Below are 18,227 nucleotides of genomic sequence, written 5' to 3'. Positions count from 1 at the left end.
TGGGACTACAGGCATGTGCCACCATGCCTGGCTAATATTTTTGTATTTTTTGTACAAATGGAGTTTGTACAAAATTCCTTGGGCTCAAGCAAGCCTCCCAAAGTGTTGGAATTACAGGCATGAGCCTCTGTTCTTGGCGTGTTTTTTGTTTTTAAATTATTAATCCATCTGCTATGTGATAGTAGCATTAAAGAGTGATACAAGTAGAATCAGGAAACCAATGAGAAGGACTTTATAAGTGTCCAGGCAGATAGGAAGATGCCTGGAACCACGGTGCACAGGCAGATAGGAAGATGTCTGGAACCATGGTGCAGGTGATGAAGATGGGCAGAGATAAGTGGATAGATGAGAGATATTTTAGAAGTATAACTAAGAAGAGTTGCTTTTTTTTTTTTTTTTTTTTTAGACAAGGTCTGTCTCACTCTGTCACCCAGGCTGGAGTGCAATGGCACGATCTCAACTCACCACAGCCTCTGCCTCCCGGGTTTCCTGCCTCAGCCACCCAGTGCTGGGATTACAGGTGCGTGCCACCATGCCCAGGTAATTTTTGTATTTTTAGTAGAGACAGGGTTTTGCCATATTGGCCAGGCTGGTTTCGAACTCCTGACCTCGAGTGATCCACTTGCCTAGGCCTCCCAAAGTGTTGCAATTACAGGTGTGAGCCACTGCGCTAGGCCAACAGTTGTTTTTGAATTGAGGATTGAATATAAAACACAGGATTCAAAAATGGTTCTTCAGGCCGGATGCCATGGCTCATGCTTGTAATCCCAGTGCACTGGGAGGCTAAGGCAGGAGGATCACTTGAGGCCAGGGGTTTGACACCAGCCTGGGCAACACAGGGAGGACCTTTTCTCTGCAAAAAATAAAAATAAAAAAATTAGCTGGGCATGGTGGTATGCGCCTATAGTCCCCTGTACTTGAGAGGCTGAAGTAGGAGGACTGCTTCAGCCTAGGAGGTCGAGGCTACAGTGTGCTGTGATCACATCACTGCGCTCCAGCCTGGGCAACAGGGCAAAACCCTGCCTCAAACAAACAAAACCAAATAAACAAAAGAATGTATATAAAGAAAGCAGGTAGAAATCAAAGTGTCCATAAGCTTTTATGCCATTAGCTCTGAAGTAGATACTGAATTGGTCCTAGAGCCAAAGGTAGTTCACAATACTTCCCGCAAAATCCCACTTCAAGACAACCTATCCAAGAGATAGTCTAATTTGGCCATCTGACTGCTACCCACACATCTCCAAAGGGAAATTTTACTCTTTGTGCTTACTGGGCTCCAGGAGTGGGGACAGCATGTAATAGGTCTCCTGATTTGCCTCTAGAATGCATGCTAATAAGCATACATAAACTTCCATATGACAGCATGGAAGCAGGAAGAGAGCAGAATGCATCTTGCCTAATAAAATAAACTCTATCTAAGGCTCTGTCTGCTCATGATTCCCATTTCATAGGAAAGAGTGAGCAAGTGAGAAGGGAGGCTACAAGTGTCATTCTCATGGCCATCTCCTAATAGAAACATGGAAGTGATTGTCTCTACACATAGAGATTTTGGATTTCTTTAGTTCCTTAATTGTATATTATTTGACTGTATTATGATAAACATGTACTTTTACAAAAATGGTAATGTGCATGTGTCTCTTGTATCTTGTCTTTTAAAACTTTTTTATGTATTCCTTTTGCTTAGAATGTCTGTTATGCCTCTATCACACCTAGTTGCTATAAAACACGAATATTTATCATTCAAAGCCTAATTGAACTATTGGCTACTCTTAAAATTATCCCCATCTCTCTCCTGAACAATAATTACTGTACTGACCATATACTTTAATTACCCGTTTTCTTATTTCTCTTCCACCTAAAAGAAAATGTCAGCTTCCTGGGTTCCCTAAGACCACAAATAATGCCAGTACATAGTAGCTGCTAAATATGTATATATATGTGTGTGTGTGTGTATGTGTGTGTGTGTATATATATATATAAAAGAGACTGTCAGCTTCCTGGGTTCCCTAAGACCACAAATAATGCCAGTACATAGTAGCTGCTAAATATATATATAAATATGTGTGTGTGTGTGTGTGTGTGTGTGTGTGTGTGTAAATATATATATATATATATTCGACATGGAGTCTTGCTCTGTTGCCCAGGCTGGAATGCAGTGGTGCGATCTCAGCTCACTGCAACCTCCACCTCCTGGGTTCAAGTGATTCTCCTACCTCAGCCTCCTGAGTAGCTGGGATTACAGGCGCACACCACCACACCTGGCTAATTTTTATATTTTTAGTAGAAATGGGATTTCACCATGTTGGCCAGGCTGGTCTCAAACTCCTGACCTCAGGTGATCCACCCGCCTCGGCCTCCCAAAGTGCTGGGATTACAGGCATGAGCTACTGCTCCTGGCAATATATTTTTATTGAATTGAATTCAATATTATTTCTAGCTGGCTGTCACTGGATTGGTGGGCAATGATACTGGCTACACTGTGGACTCAGGATTCTCATCCTAATCCCACAGAATTTTGGCCTGGGTTGCAATGATTAATATCGCATATTAATGGCTTTCCTCTCATTTTAACTTGAAGAAAGGTGGCATCCTAAACATTTCTGAGAACTAGCAGATGGCTATTGGCTCAGAACTTAACACCTGATGAAACTTTGCCACTACTTTTTCTTCATAGTCTTTGTCTATTAAACAAAGCTTCTTTCAAGACAGAACTCTCTGCTCTGAAAGTTCAGGGGCAATTGGCATTGCCCTCTTTTAATTACAGCACTGCAGTACATTTTTTTCTACACTAAAAAAAAAAAAAAAAAAATCACCCACAAGGCTGAGAGTTTAAAAACACCTTTTAAATACATCAATAAAATTTTATTTGTCCACTAAAATAAAAAAATGAAAAAACAGAAAGAAACACTTGCTGTAAAGCAGCTGCAGGTTGGTTTCCATTTCTGGTAAGAGAGCACGTTTTTGAGGAGCAGTATGCCCTGTGATTAGGAGCCCAGACACTGAGCCAACTTGTTCAGTAGGAAGTCTGGCTCCACCAGCTTCCCATTGCTAATGCTAAGCAAGACATTTGATCCCTCTGAGCCTCAGTTTCCTAGTTTATAAGAAAAACCTATCTCATAGCATTATGGTGGGATTAAATATTAAGTATTTTAAGGAGTAATTGGAAATAGTAAAGTTAGGTAAGGGATCAGTAGAAAGTAATCACTATCTAAGCACTAGCTATTATTAATATTCTTACCTAGAAAATGTGATTGACATAAAAATGTGGTTTTAAAGAATAGGTTTAAAAATCACACTTAAATATGTCCATAAGACCCATTTTGAACTCTTTGTTTTTTCTCTGATTAAAATGACAAAGAGATTTAACACAATTTAATAACTGAAAATGTGCTTGTATGCAAATGGTTCTTGTCTCTGCTCTTCTTGGGGAATTTGCTGTGTCGTTAATATCTCACTTTGTTTTCAATCATTTGCTGAAAGGTTCCTGCTGTTAGATTCAGGACATAAGAACTACCTTAAAAGTCTTAAGAATCAATGAACAGTCATATCTATGTGTTCAAATGAGATCGTTCAGCCATTTAAAACTTAGTAAGGGAAAAAGTGCAGCTAATATGTCCTTAGGGATTATTTTCAACTACAGTCATAAATAATCACTCTGTCTAAATGACTTACCATACACTTACACAGTTCCTAAGTTCTCTCCCTTTCCCTTCTATATTATGACTCCATGGGGCCTTGCGCATCACAGAACATATGGAAGAAGATTGAAAAGTGGTCTTTGCTTTCTCACCTCCCAGTTATATCTTGAAATCCCCCAACCAGGTTTGTGTTGTCATTACACAACCAAACTGCTCTTGTCTTGTCAAAGTCCCAGCAACCTCCACCTCACAACACCCAGTCACCAGTTCATTGTCTGCACCTTGCTTAATCTGTCTGAGTCATCCACAGTATCAGACACCGCTGTCTCTCCTTTGTGAAGCACCTTTCATCTCTTGGCTTTCAGGACACCACATTGTTCTGGTTTTCTCCCTTTTTCAATAGCTTCCCCTTCTGAGCCTTCTTTTCTGGTTCCTCTAACTCTGAGAAACTACATGTCAGTGATCTTCCAGGGTATAGTCCTTGGCCTTCTGTCTCTTCTGGCTTTACTCTCTCCCTAAGAAATTTCATCTCTTCTAATGGGTATAAATGTCAGCAATATGCCAGTGATTTCCAAATCTATTTTTTTAAGCTGTAATAGTTTTAAAACAAGTCCATAAATGTTTTGACACACCTCTTACCAAAGGTGGAGTCTGATTCCCCTCCCTTTGAATAGGGGCCAGCCTTAGTAATTGACTTACTTCTAATAAGTAGAAAGAAGCAAAAGTGACGTTGTGGGACTCCTGAGGCTAGATTGGGAAAGGTAATACAGCTTCATCCTGGTTCTGTCTCTCTTGGGATGTGCACCCTTGGAACACAACCATGTATGAGGAAACCAGGCAGCCACATGGACAGGCCATGTGTGGGAGTGCTGGCCCAGCCCCAGCAGATGGCTGATGGCCATCCCCAACCACCAGACAAGTGAGTAAGACAGGTTGCAGATCATTCCAGCTTCCAGCCTTCAAGTTGCCCCAGCTGAGGCCAAATGAAGCAGAAACACGTCCCCATTAAGCCCTACTCAAATTACAGGTTTGCAAGAAAAATAAATGTTGCTGTCATTTTAAGCCACTAAGCTTTATTGGAGCGGGGAGTGTTATGTGGCAGTAGGTAACCAGAGCACTATCTGGAAACTTCCTCTGTACTCCAGAACCTGCTCACTCACATCCCCATTTCAATCTATTATAGGAAATCCAACTTTATATGGCAAAAAAAGAACTCATAATTTCCCCCACAAAACTAACTCCTCCCCGTCTTCCCTAGCTTAGTCCAAGACACCACTTCAGTGCTCAGGCAAAAACTTGGAAAATCATCCCTGAATAAAGCCTTTTCCTCACACTACACATCCAATCTATCAGCAAATATTGCAGTAACTACCATCAAAATATACCCCTAAGATGGCCATTTCTAAGTACCTCCCCATCACCTCTTGTAATCATCATCACCATCATCTCTTGTAATGTCTGAACTGGTACGATAGCCTTCTAAAATACTTACCACGTTCACCGTGCTACAGTCTATTCACTGGTCAAGCATCCCCCGTGCACATGTGAATGGCTTCCACGACACTTAGGGTAATGTACAGGCCTTACTGTGGCTGACGAAGTCCCAGATGAATGGGCCTTTGCCTTCTCCTCCAATTTTATCTCCTACCACTTGCTCACTTGATTCTCTCACATCAGGTTTTTGCATTTTCAAGAGCAGATTTTGCTCATTCCTGTCCCTGACTGGCTGGGTTTTGTCTGTCTGGAAGACTCTTTCTCTCAAATATTACTCAACTGGGACACTCAGGTCTCTGCTCACACATCACTTTCTCAAAGAGGCCTTCCTCTACATGTTAAGTTCTCCATCAGCCCCTATTACTCTCTAGCCCCTTGTGATATTTTTTATCCTTAAAGCACTTTATAGTATCTGAAATCATATTTATTTGCTTACTGCTTGCTCTCTTCCAGATGAGATGTTAGGTTCCTCCCCACAGGGACTTTCCCTGTCCTTTATGTTTCAGTAGTCCACAGTTGCCAGAGGAGCGCACCACAGCTGTCAGCAGTCTAGATGTATCTGATAAATGGACTTTATTCAATAAAGGAATTGTTCAATCAATTAATACCTACTGCTTCATTGAATTAGTTTGGGTTAAAAATCTGTGAAGCATTTTCTTGATACTCAAGCTATTTCCATGGATGAGAAGTTGTCCTCCTTACAATGAGGCCTGCTTGAATAAATTGGTATGACTCTGGACTATTTTGAGATATTATGACTGTAATGTTACATGAAAGCCTTGGATATAACAATAGGAACATTAAAATATGTAATGCAGTACCAATATCATACTTCATTTTAGCCTAGGGGTTATTTATAAATTCATATGTAAAGTTTTATTGCCTGATCACACATAGTTTTCTGGTTTATTTTGTATTTTTTGTTTGTTTTGTGGTTTAGATATTGTCAAGAACTGTGAAAGTCTGAGATTTTACCCTACTTGCAAGCTACAAATTAGGTTGCCATAGATGTAGATGTGCTGGCAAAAGAAATGAGACCTGAGTGAGAGAAAAGACAGTTTATTGCTCACAGCAGTAGCCGTAGTCAAGATATCAGCATTTTATTTCACTAATTTCTTTACTCCTAATTCCCAGAGAGTGACAAAGCAAAGGCTGTAACACATGCACATGTAGTGGATTGTATTACAGAAGAGAAATCTCAAGTTTAGGAAACCTCAGTCCTTTATAATGGACTGCAAGCAAATCTGCTTAATCTTTTCTCAAAGAGAGACATTATCTTTATTAAACTGCACAAAAAACAAAACTGCCCTTTTCTCCAAAGGCAGACATTACCTGTCTTCTAAAGCTGTTTGCTTTAGCAACACCTTTGAAAGGATAGTCTAGAAAATAAGCTGTCAGTGCCACTGCTTATAAAAACATGCAAAAATGCAAAAGACTCAAGAAAAATTGTCTCTTATTATGGACTGAAAAATGTTCTCTCAAAATTCTTGTTGAAGCCTTAACCCCTGATGTGGAGATATTTGAAGACTGCAGCTCTTGGGAGGTAATTAGATTTTAATGGGGTTATAAGGATGGGCCCCTCATAATGGTATTAGTGCCCTTATAAAGAGAGAGTGAACCTCTCTCACTCTCTTCCCATCTATGTACAAAGAAGAGGTTATGTGAGCACCCTACAAGATGGCAGTTGCCTAAAAGCTAAGAGAAAAAGCCTCAGAATGAAACCTACCCTACTGTATGAACCTTGGACTTTCCAGACCCCAGAACTGGGAAATAAATCTCTATTGTTTAAACTACTCAGTCTGCGGTATTTTGTTATGGCAGCCCAAGCTAACTAAAACATCTCCCAACTGACATTTCCCTTGCATTGTCTTTTATTTTTTCTAAAGAAAGATTGTTTGGCCAGGTGCAGCAGCTCACACCTGTAATCCCAGAATTTTAGGAAGCCGAGGCAGGAGGATCACTTGAGCCCAAGAGTTTGAGACCAGTCTGTCCAACATAGTGAGACCCTGTCTTGTCCCTACCAAAAAAAAAAGAAAACTTAGCCAAGCATGTTGACATGCTCCTGTGGTCTCAGCTACTTGGATGCTGAGGTGGAAAGATAACTGGAGCCCAGGAGGTCAAGACTGCAGTGAGCAATGATTCTACCACCGCACTCCAGCCTGGACAACAAAGTGAGACCCTGTCTCAAAAATAAAAATAAAAATAAAGAAAGGTGTTTAAAAATATATAGCTAGCTAATAAAAATATTTTGGCAGAGAACTGTCAGAATAAAAAGTGCCATTACTGCAGAAAATTAAAGCAAGACATCAAATGAAGTGATATCTCACTTTCAATTGACTGGATACTTTGTATTTTATTTATTTATTTTTAAACAAATTTATTCTTGTTAAATATCAAGAAATCTGCAAATCATATAAATCTGGTACAGTGACTTATTGATGCATTAGAGACACACTCCTGTTGTTTTTCTGCTCTGCCTACCTCAGTGTTTTGGTAACATATGGTTAAAAGCAATGATCCAGCCATAGATTTTGGTGTTGGGCAACAGAACTGAATCAGGAGTTAAAACATTGATGCCACTATTTGGTGTTAATGTCAATTTCACCAAGCCATCTTATGTCTTTGAGCCTCCAGGTGCTGCGCTGTAAAATGACTGTAATGGTAATATTCACGAGTTATCATGAGAACCACAAAGGTGAATGTGAGTGTTGGCAAACAATGGATTTGAATATTGAGCAGAATTGATTTCTTCACAGCATATTTATCATCTAAATTGTAAAGGAACACACAATTTAAAAATATTGCAAGGTGATGATTGTTATGTGACCAAGGAGAAACCACACCACTACAGAGTGCATAGCTGTCATTTATATATTCTGTGTTCAGGTCTGTGCACTGAAGTCACATTAAAGTATTTGCTACTCCAGAGAAGTGCCTTTAAATGTGAACTTCTAGGACTCTACACACACTGCCTCTCCTATTGACAATGACTTATCCCTTCAATCTACACCTGGTAATTATTCTTCAAAGCCGGGTTAAGTATTGTCTCTGGAATCTCTTTCCCAGGCTTCTTGGGCCAACTGGGCTTTTCCATTGTAGTTATTATTATAATGTATCATCTTAACTTGCAGTTGAATCTACTTATCCTACTGAGTAGTGAACACTTTGATGATTAGGGATCTTATTTGATTTACCTTAGAATTCTCAATATGTAGAATTATCTGGCACTTGCTTGTGTTTAAATTACACTTGCTGAAAGAAAGGGTAGAGTTGGGGGATAGGAAGATACGGGAGAAAGAAGGAAGGGGAATTCTTCAAAATTTAAAGCCCTTTTTGAGATGCATTTATTATGCCATTATGAAGAAGAGCATGGACTCTGAAGCTAGAGGACTGAGTTGATTTCCAGCTCCATTCCCTATTAGTTGTAAACTCCGAACATATTCCTTATCTTTACTATGCCTCATATTCTTCATCTATAAAATAAATATATTACCAGCCATTTCAGTTTTTGTGAGGATTAAATGAATCAATATATATACAAACTACCTAGAATTTTGCGTACACTGCAGCAACCACTCAGTAAGCATTAGCCATTGTTATTAATATTGATGCACTTCCCTCTATTACCACTACCAAATAATATGTGATGACTAATTGTAACTTCAGAGATTAATGATGTGTCAGTTGACATCTTTGAGGTATTTCTTGTTAAAGGTCATTTTGATCAGGTGGTCAGCCAGTTCTCATTAAGGAACACTTGTAAAGAATATGACCATACATTTTGGGAAAGCTGTCCTTTGTTTGTAATTTAATTGTGCCCATCATTGCAGAGGATTCTCCACATTTATTTTTATTTTTGCTATGTGTTATAATACTTTCCTTGGAAAATATAACCTGCTGAGGTTGAGAAAACTAAAACTCCTTATCCTTCACTGAGCTTTCCTGGAAATCGCTGTAATTTTGGAACTAATGCAAAATTCTTGGTCAGATGTTTGGTTTGACCCAATCCCTCTGATAGGAAACAAGTAAGATTTAGTGAAATTTCCAGGACTTTATCAAATCCAAAAGAATGGAGTTTATATTGTCCAGTATATCCTCCTTTCTTTACAGATGCAGAAGGCCTGTTCAGAGGCACAAAGTCTAAGACCACTTTGCCTTTTGATGGAGGCCACTTCTGGAATAAAGGTTTTTCATTTCCCAGGTGCTCTCAAGCTCACAGTATGAAATGAAAATGGTCAGTTATTGATGCTACATTTTATAGTGCCACTTTATTATTAAACATTTTCTCTTTCTGCTTCAGGTAAAATATTTTGTACACTAAATAAAAAGTTAAATTTTCAATATTATATAAGATGAAAACATGGTAGGAAATTTAAAAAATAGACATCACACTGAATGATTGATTTTATTATTTTGATTCTTGTCTAGTTTTTCCTAGGCATGGATAATTGAAAAAATACAAATATTTATTAACTAGATTGTTTTAGATCATAGACTGACGCTTTGTAATACTTAAGTACTGTTTTAAGCAATCATGCTACTGACTAACACCTGCAGCCTTGATTTCATATAAGGAACCTGTATTATTTTATTTTAAATAGACCCCAATGTTCATCTTCTAATTGGTCTGGCATTGACCTGTGATGGTGCCATAAGTCTGTCATCCCCTGATGGATATCCCAGGCTGTTCCCATTCCACACGGGGGCCCTACGGGGAAGGTAAAACGTGCTCCGTGACACTGTGACATTGTCTGGAGAAGGATGTTAATTCTTTACGATCATTCCCACGGAGAAATCTGACCGCTGTTCATCACAAACAGGAACTTTTTTTTTTTTTTTTTTTTTTTTTACCGGAAGGTAGAGTGAGAGAGGAAACATTGTTGATTTCTGGGAGAAGTGGTATTGGAAATCCAGTTTGTTGGCTCTTGGAACAATTATGGGAAGCCCCACAGAGCATGTCCTTTTTACTAGAATAATAGAAAGCACTTCCACTCCTGTGTGGAAACAGCAGTTCAAAGACAGGACAGAGTCCCTAAGCTCTGGCAGCTTTTAAATAGTGTGTGTTTGTGTGTGTGTGTGTGTGTGTGTATGTGTGTTTTTCCTTTTCCCTCACTGGTAAACTGAAAGAGGACTCTCCTTGTAGGCAAACTGTGCAATATGGATTTCATTTATAAACCACTGTGCTAGTTGCCTTTGGAAATTTAAAAAACTAGACTATCTGGTCCCATTTGTGTATTCAATAAATATGCAGTAACCGCTTTCTTCACAATGCGGACATAATATTATAAGAAATAAGACCATTTTGCCTGCCTTCAAGAAATGTATAGTCTAGACAAACACATGAATTGAAAAGCACATCGTTCTGGAGAGCAGATAGGAAATATGGAATCAAATTGCAATGAGTGAGCAATCTGTCTTCTGGTATTTATGTAAGAGGAATTCTCACTAAGCTCTCCGGGGTCCATACACCAAGATCTTCAGCTCAGCCCTTTTGAAGTCAGCAAGAAGTTGCAGGCAATATAGGTCTCAGTGTGGAAGTACACTGTGGGATGCTTTGCCACAGTTAGAAGCAAAGAACTAGATGTAACAAAATAACACAGATATACCTTTAAAACACATAGCGCTGAGCAAGCTTAAAAGGAAGAAACAAAATAATCTATAACAATACCATACATGTAAATCAAAATACATTCACACAAAGCAATGATGCCCAATTAGCAAACAAATTAAAGGATACATGGAAACACGTTAAAATGACAGCCTATGATGTGGAGGGACGTGGGAGTACAGACTGTTGAAAAAATGAATTAGAGAGATAAATAAATAAATAAATAAATAAATAAATAAATAAAATGTGTGTGGGGTCTTTGTAGACCACTGATGATTATGTGACACGAACTAAGTGTGAATAACTCAATTGTCAACCAAAGTCCTAAAATGGATAAGAAGAGCAAAAACTAATTATGGTGCAAAGCAGTAAGTGTGCCTAGAATGCAAAGTTATTGCAGTCAGAGTTCATAAAATCTGCCATGGGGGATTCAGCAAAATGTCCTAGGGGAGGTAACATCAGAAAGAGTCTTAGACACTTAATCTAATAGCTGTAGCTATTTCTCCCACCACGTCCTTGCTGATCCTTGCCTTTGAATAAATTGAACTTTATTCCTAGTAAATTAATCCCTACTAATTTAAGAAGCCCTTTCTTTCAATAATATTGATGATGACTCATTTTATTCTTTACCAATTAAATGGGAAGGGTACTATTGCAAATTGGGAGCCAAAAGTTCAAAGAGTAGCTATCTTTATCTTTTTATCTGGATTTATTGTATTGAGATAGAGCACACACACTATTCTTAGAGACCAATCTCCTTGATTGTGGCAGCCTCTGTCTCACTCAGGGGTTCTGAGGTACAAACCCGTGCTGCATGCTGATCATCCTATTATGATCTGGTGCCCTAGGGCCAGTACATAGGCTCTTGCACTGTTTTGTTTCTGTTTGTTTGCTTGTAAGATACGACCTTTCATTTCCCTTTCAACAATCAGGTCCCCAGCTTACTCCACCATGGTCTAGTCAAGTGAGACCCACCACTTGATTCCTTTGTATCTCTGGGATTGTGTACTACCTGGTTCTGCCCAGAGTTTTTAGGAAGCAGAATCATGTCCTGTGTCTAGCCAAGCAGCAAAGCTTCCTACCTGATGCCAACAGTTTATCATGAAAAGATTCACCTATTCTGCCTTGCTAAACCTCTCTTTTCCCCTCTCACCTTTCAACATTGGTCAATGGACAACTTCTTTCTCCCTAGTCTCCTTGTGCCTACTCTGTCTGCCGGTCTGGCCTTTTCCCTGTACTGTAAGGCCAGGATGCCCCCAGAATGTATCTGATGCAGGCTTGTGGGAGAGGCTAAGTGCAAGTGATTATGCTAGGGGCTCTGAAGCCAGTCTCCCTAGGTTCAAATTCAGATGTTCAACTAACTCATTGCAGAGGAATAAGTGAGTTATTTGATTTGCGTGCCTATGGGATGGCAAGAGGAATATAATATATTGGGGTTCAAGTTTTGTATACGCATTAAAATGTGCAAAGTCCTTATGCCAATATCTGGCATGAAATAAGTGCTCTGGAAATGTTATCCATTCTGTTATTGCCTACAAGTTTTATCCTCCCTGAGATGCCTATCTCATTGTTAACAGCTTCAGTTCTGGGCCTGGGAACCAACAGGAAAAAAAAAATTGATGACATCTCTTTTGTTTTAACTAAAAAGAATTGTTTTGGGCAGAATGAAATGTAGTATAGTGGGAAGAGCCCAGTATATGATTCCAAATGACCTAGGTCAAAGTCACAGCTGTCCCTTCCTTGCTGTGTGATGCTGGGGAAGTTTATCTGTCTTGGCCCGTTTCCCTGTTTATGGAATGGAAATAATAATGACCCCTACCTCCCAGGATAGTTGTGTGGATTCAGCAAGGTAAAGGTTGCGAAAGCCCTTTCAAAAATGGTATTATTCTAGCATCTGTTACTGTTGTCATTGTTATCCTTCACTTGTTTTATATTTCTAGAAACTATGTCATAATGCTTCCTGCAGAGTCAATGAAAGATAACCCCAGTTCAATATTCTAGGAACAAACTTGATCTATTATGATGGATAAGTTTCACAATTTGAATTAGCTGGCCCAATTCATTATGAGAAAAAAAAATCGGTGTGAAAAGCTAAATACATCACTAATACATTATCTTTTAAATGTAAAAAACAGGCACCACATAGCCCACAAACACAAATTTCATTTTTTCTTTCCATTTCTCACTTTCAGTTTTTTCTCCATCAGTTAGCAGAATCAAGAGGACACAGCAATTCAGAAAAACCAAGATGTTCTTGGAATATGTGTTGACTATATCCTTTAATGATTATAATCACCTTGGGAAGCAGGAGACGTAGTATTATATCTTTTTGTAGATAAGAACCAGGAGAGTAGGGAATTTTCATCAAGATTATCTGTCTAATGGCTGGGCGCGTTGGCTCACGCCTGTAATTCCAGCACTTTGGGAGGCCGAGGTGGGCGGATCACGAGGTCAGGAGTTCAAGACCAACCTGACCAACATGGTAAAACCCCGACTCTACTAAAAATACAAAAATTAGCCAGGTGTGGTGGCGTGCACCTATAATCTCAGCTACTCAGGAATCTGGGGCAGGAGAATCGCTTGAACCTGGGAGTCGCAGGTTGCAGTAAGCCGAGATCATGCCATTGCACTCCAGCCTGGGTGACAGAACAAGACTTTGTCTCAAAAAAATAAAAGATTATCGGGCTAATTAGTGTTGAATTGAAGGTTAGACTATAGGTGGCGGGACTCTTACCCCATACTAAGAAGCAGCTCAAGATTTCTTTCTTCATAAAAATTGAGAAGAATGTATACGTATTATCCCAGATCTTTGCAATGCAATAAATAGAACACAGTCAGTGAATGTGTTTGTGTTATTTGCAGGGGAGGGGATAAAATTTTAGAGGAGGGAAAATTTTATGTAAATACCTGACCAACTTGACCAGATACAGTCTTCATCCCCCTGTAATGGAATATATTGCAATGCATTCAAGCATTTTTCCAAGTTCACTAAAATACCTTCCCCAGCTAGATCTATGCCTGGAATGAATACCTTTGTCCTCTCATGCCCTGAGTCATTTTTCTCAGATGAACCTCTGAAACTTAATCAATATGGGGTAGCAGAAACGAGAATCATGACAGTTCTTTGAGTCATCCATGAATGAGCCATAGTATAATGCGAACAGCCCAGAATCTGATTCCAAATGACCTAGGTTAAAGACATCAGCACTGTGTTCATTCATCTGTTTAATGCCCTTTTAGTATAAGTTTCATGTATTTCCTGAGATGCTCCCATTAGAGTCTAATGAGAAAGAGGCTTTCAACAAGCAGGACTGTTAGAACAGTCAGGAAAAGCAACCTGAATAAAATAAGACTATGTAAGAACCCCAAGTGTAGATGGCTACTTTCAAGAGTCCATAATAGCTGAAAGGAAAGAGTATAGTGATTATTACGGCCCTTTTTATTTCCTAACACAACCCACTAAAGATGTACTCCCTTTACCTTCCTCCTGCCATTAACTCCTCAAAGTCTAAGTGGATTATTTCCTGGGGGGAAAAAGATACTTTAACAATTGCAGATTTTATTTCTAAATAAATTATTTTTAATATCAAAATGTTACTAACTTGTCTTTATCAAACCTAAGTATTTTTATGTATGTGGCAAACTTTAATTTCCAAATGCCAAATAATACCTATAAGTTCTGTGCCTGCTCTCATTCTTTTTTATAGAAATGAAATTTAAAAATTGCACATGTAGATAAATATTCTTTTGTCAGAGTCTATGAAGTATTGAGTCATCAAAGACCCATAACTGTATTACAAATTCAATTATCAAACTATGTTTCTCTTACCAATTTACTGAATGTGTTCATCCAACACATTCTTGTTCAAAGTTTTGTCTAACCATTATGTTAGTTTTCCTTTTATACATAGAGTTTTTAAACAACCAAACTATTAAAGGTTGATTAGCTCTGTACCTGAATATTCATATATAAGAGCAATGGCAAATGATAGTTTCTTACATTAAAAAAAAAAAAAACTTATCAAGGACTCTAGAGCCAGGCCATTAGGATTCAAAGTCAGACTCTGACACCTACTAGCTATGTCACTTTGGTTAAGCTTCTGAAACTGCGCCTCAATTTCCATAATTATAAACTGAGGGTAATAATAATACTATCTTATTATTATTATACAGAACAAATAAGCCAATATTTGGAAACCATTTTGAAGAATTCTTGACACATTCCAAGTCTTATAAGTCCTAAATAACATACATATAAATAAATTATATACACATGTATGAATATATATAACTCATTTTTATGTATGTATGCAAATATATGAATAAAGAAGACATCAAGTTTCTCAAAATGTCTCTCTGAAGTTCAAACATTCATAAACCTATAGATTTATAATTCTTAGTCTCTTTTGAAATTTGATCTTTCAAAAACTAATTACATAATACATTGAAAATTCCTTTTTGTTTGTATTTATTGTTAAACATTGAAATTTCAATTTAATTTTTACTACTAAAATATAAAAGGAGTGTAAATATTATCCTTAAGAAAACTTGTATTAGACAAAACCTATATCAAAGAAGACAACCTTTAGCTAAGTTTTTAAAAAATTAGTGAAGTAACCATTATCAATGTGGCTTAATGTACAAAATATTGAAATGAGTTCCTGCATGTTTCATATCTTTTTCATGGTACATGTTGATCCAATGTGAAGCTAATTTCAAGTTTTCTCTCACCTTCTAAATCTATTCAGTCACTGACACTTATTGACCTTATGCATCTGAAAGGTTTGAACCAATCACTTGTCCTCTAGTTCTTCTGACACTGTCGTAGTTGAGATTCTGCTCATTTCTCACATGAATTATTTCTATAACATATTTCCTCTAATCCATGCTCCATATGCTCACAATTCACCTTTTTGATACAATGATCATTGTTTTTTAAAAAATTTCAATGTCTCTAAAGTACAAAATTTGAAAGCGGCTGCATAGTGAACAAAGTCACCCAAAAGCCAGCTCTAACTTAACTTTTCCTCATTGTTTTATGCCACTTTCTTCTCCTTCATGTCCCTCTCCAACCTGTTAGTAGATGAAACTTGTGACCATTCCTTGAATGAGCTATGCAGCTTTTACTACTTCCATAGCTCTCATTCACGTTATTTCTTCTGTTTTTGATGCCCTCAATTTCTGATGTCTTCTTACTCTCAGTTTAGAAGATTCTCGGTTGAACTAAGCCTTTAGAGATAAATGTTTCTCTAAAGACTTCCCTTAAATCCATTCTCAATTCCCATACCACTTTGCACATGGATTTATTATAAAAATTTATACTGTATAATTGTTTATATATGTGTGTTTGTGTGTGTGTGTGTATATATATACACATATATATATAATCTTATATATATAAAATCTTCCCCCAGTCCTTGTAAGTTTGCAGAGCCAGGCATATCATAAAAATATTGTAACCCTAGGGCTCATACTGGCCTGGGTTGTGGTAGAAGTTTAGTCAGCATGTATGTGTGTGTGCTTGTGTGTCTCTGTGTGTTTTAATAAAGAAAATGCCACTTTTAGCTCTGAAGCTAACTGGCTGAATCTCTCTAGATGAGTCTATTAGTTTCTCTTTATTCTTTAAAATGATGAGATTATGTAGGAGGCCCCTTTCTGACTCTAGAATTTTATAGTTTAATAAAAGTAAAATAAAAAATAATTGTAAACATACTTATAATAAAAATACTCTCTCAGGTTTAAAAGTGCAAATGTCCTTAGATACAGATAAACAAGTATTAACATGTTTCTAGCCACTTACCTAATCAAGCTAACACTAAGTGGAGATCTCTCCTTCGTTATACTTAAAAAAATTTTTTGAAACCCTTTCATGAACTTATTAATAAATGTGATAAAAGGAAGGAAAAGAAGGACTATCCTGGAAAGAGGAGAGACTGAGAGCATGGAGATCAACTCTAGTACCACTTTAAATTTTCATTTGTAGGATGATTGGAGTTTTATTAGGGTACAAGTTGCACTTTGAAGGGGACTTCTAGGGATATTAGCCTTTAAAATTTTACAGAAGGCAAACATTAATTAAATGGGATATCAGGAAAACTGATTACTAAAACACCTAGGCTTTGCAATTTTCTTCTTTCTAAAGAGGCTACAGATTAAAAAAAATGCATAACTTTTTTGTTTGTCTTAAACTAAAGATAGAAAATAAATTGTAAGGAGTTATAAATGTCCCTGATAAGACTCAGTGAAGTTTCCATTAGATTTTCCAAGATAGGATTGTTAAGATAAGATTCATAATAACAACAACAAAAAGATTTTTGCCAAACCACAATGACATTTTAGATGCAGAAATTTTTTAAAATCTTATTTTGTAATCAGATCCAAAAAATTATAAATGATAGTTCAATTCGATACAGTATTGTTAGCTATTACTGTTATCCCCAACCAAATATAATATAGCCTAATGCTGTGAAACAAAGCTAAGTTTAAGGGCATTTCTTTATATTCTTTTCTTATCTTCAAAGCATTACACTAATTACACTGAAGAATATGAAAAAAACTGGAGACAAGGTCTTTGACTGTCCAAGGAAGACGAGTAACACACAGACAACAAATAGACAGCATAAGCAAGGCCAAAATAACATACCTCCATAACATACTCCATAAGTGCCAGGGAATACAAAGCTGAGAGCTGATCTCATAGAAGAGAAGTTGGTTTGGAAGGCATCTAGGAGCCGCTAGCAAAATCTTAGAGGAAGGAAACCTCGGGTCATGCAGCTGAGGAATGAGGGCCTTCCAGGCAGAGCAGCAACCTTAGCAAAACATATCCCAAAGTAGTGTTGGACCAGATGTGTGCAGAAGCTTGGAGTAGCTTGATTCAAGTGAAGAGAATCTGAGATGTGACTCGGAAAGAGAGAGCTGGCAGAGATTCACTTGGAAACATCCTTGGATAATATTAACATTTAGCCCTAGCAGGGAAGGAGAGCCAGAGTTGATACTAAACTTCTAATTTCTGCACTCCCATAATTGGAAATGTATTATGAGTTCCCTAGGGGATATTACTGCAAATTTCCATTCAGTTTAGTCTTCAAAGTTCTCTAGGAGTCCGAATATTTATTCTTGCATTTCAGACCCTTCATGATATGGTTCCAACTTACTGTTCCAGTCCAATGCCCTACTTCTCTCCCATATAAAATTCCTACACAGCCATATTGAAATTAGGCATAGGTGACGACATTTATTTGGTTTTATTTTGGGTAGGGGGAGGTTCAGGGGTTTTGGGCTGGGAGATTTGCACAAAGGAGAATGATTTTAAGTATTTCCGTCATTGCTACCTATTTTCAATTCTCCCTCAAATAAATATCTTCCTCACTCCTATCATTTTGTATACTCTCCATCCTTCATAGTCCAGCTGGACTTTTGCAGTTTTCATGAAGCCTTCCCAATATCCCAACTACCCATGGTAGTTTCTCCTCTGCACACTTTTATGC

General features: G+C 37.8%; 1 long non-coding RNA gene across 1 annotated transcript in view; it reads right to left on the bottom strand.

Moving 5' to 3' along the window:
* The window catches only part of LOC129038466 (uncharacterized), a 198,671-nt gene extending 180,999 nt beyond the window's left edge, over positions 1-17,672 (bottom strand). Inside the window, exon 1 of the long non-coding RNA XR_010126768.1 lies at positions 17,384-17,672. This is a non-coding gene — a long non-coding RNA (uncharacterized LOC129038466). The remainder of the gene's footprint in view (positions 1-17,383) is intronic.
* Between the last annotated feature and the right edge of the window lie 555 nt (positions 17,673-18,227).

Source organism: Pongo pygmaeus, chromosome 5 (genome assembly GCF_028885625.2).
Source record: "Pongo pygmaeus isolate AG05252 chromosome 5, NHGRI_mPonPyg2-v2.0_pri, whole genome shotgun sequence".
Lineage (NCBI taxonomy): Eukaryota > Metazoa > Chordata > Mammalia > Primates > Hominidae > Pongo > Pongo pygmaeus.
The sequence above is the reverse complement of the archived record's forward strand: the minus strand, read 5'-3'. Positions and strand labels throughout refer to the sequence as shown.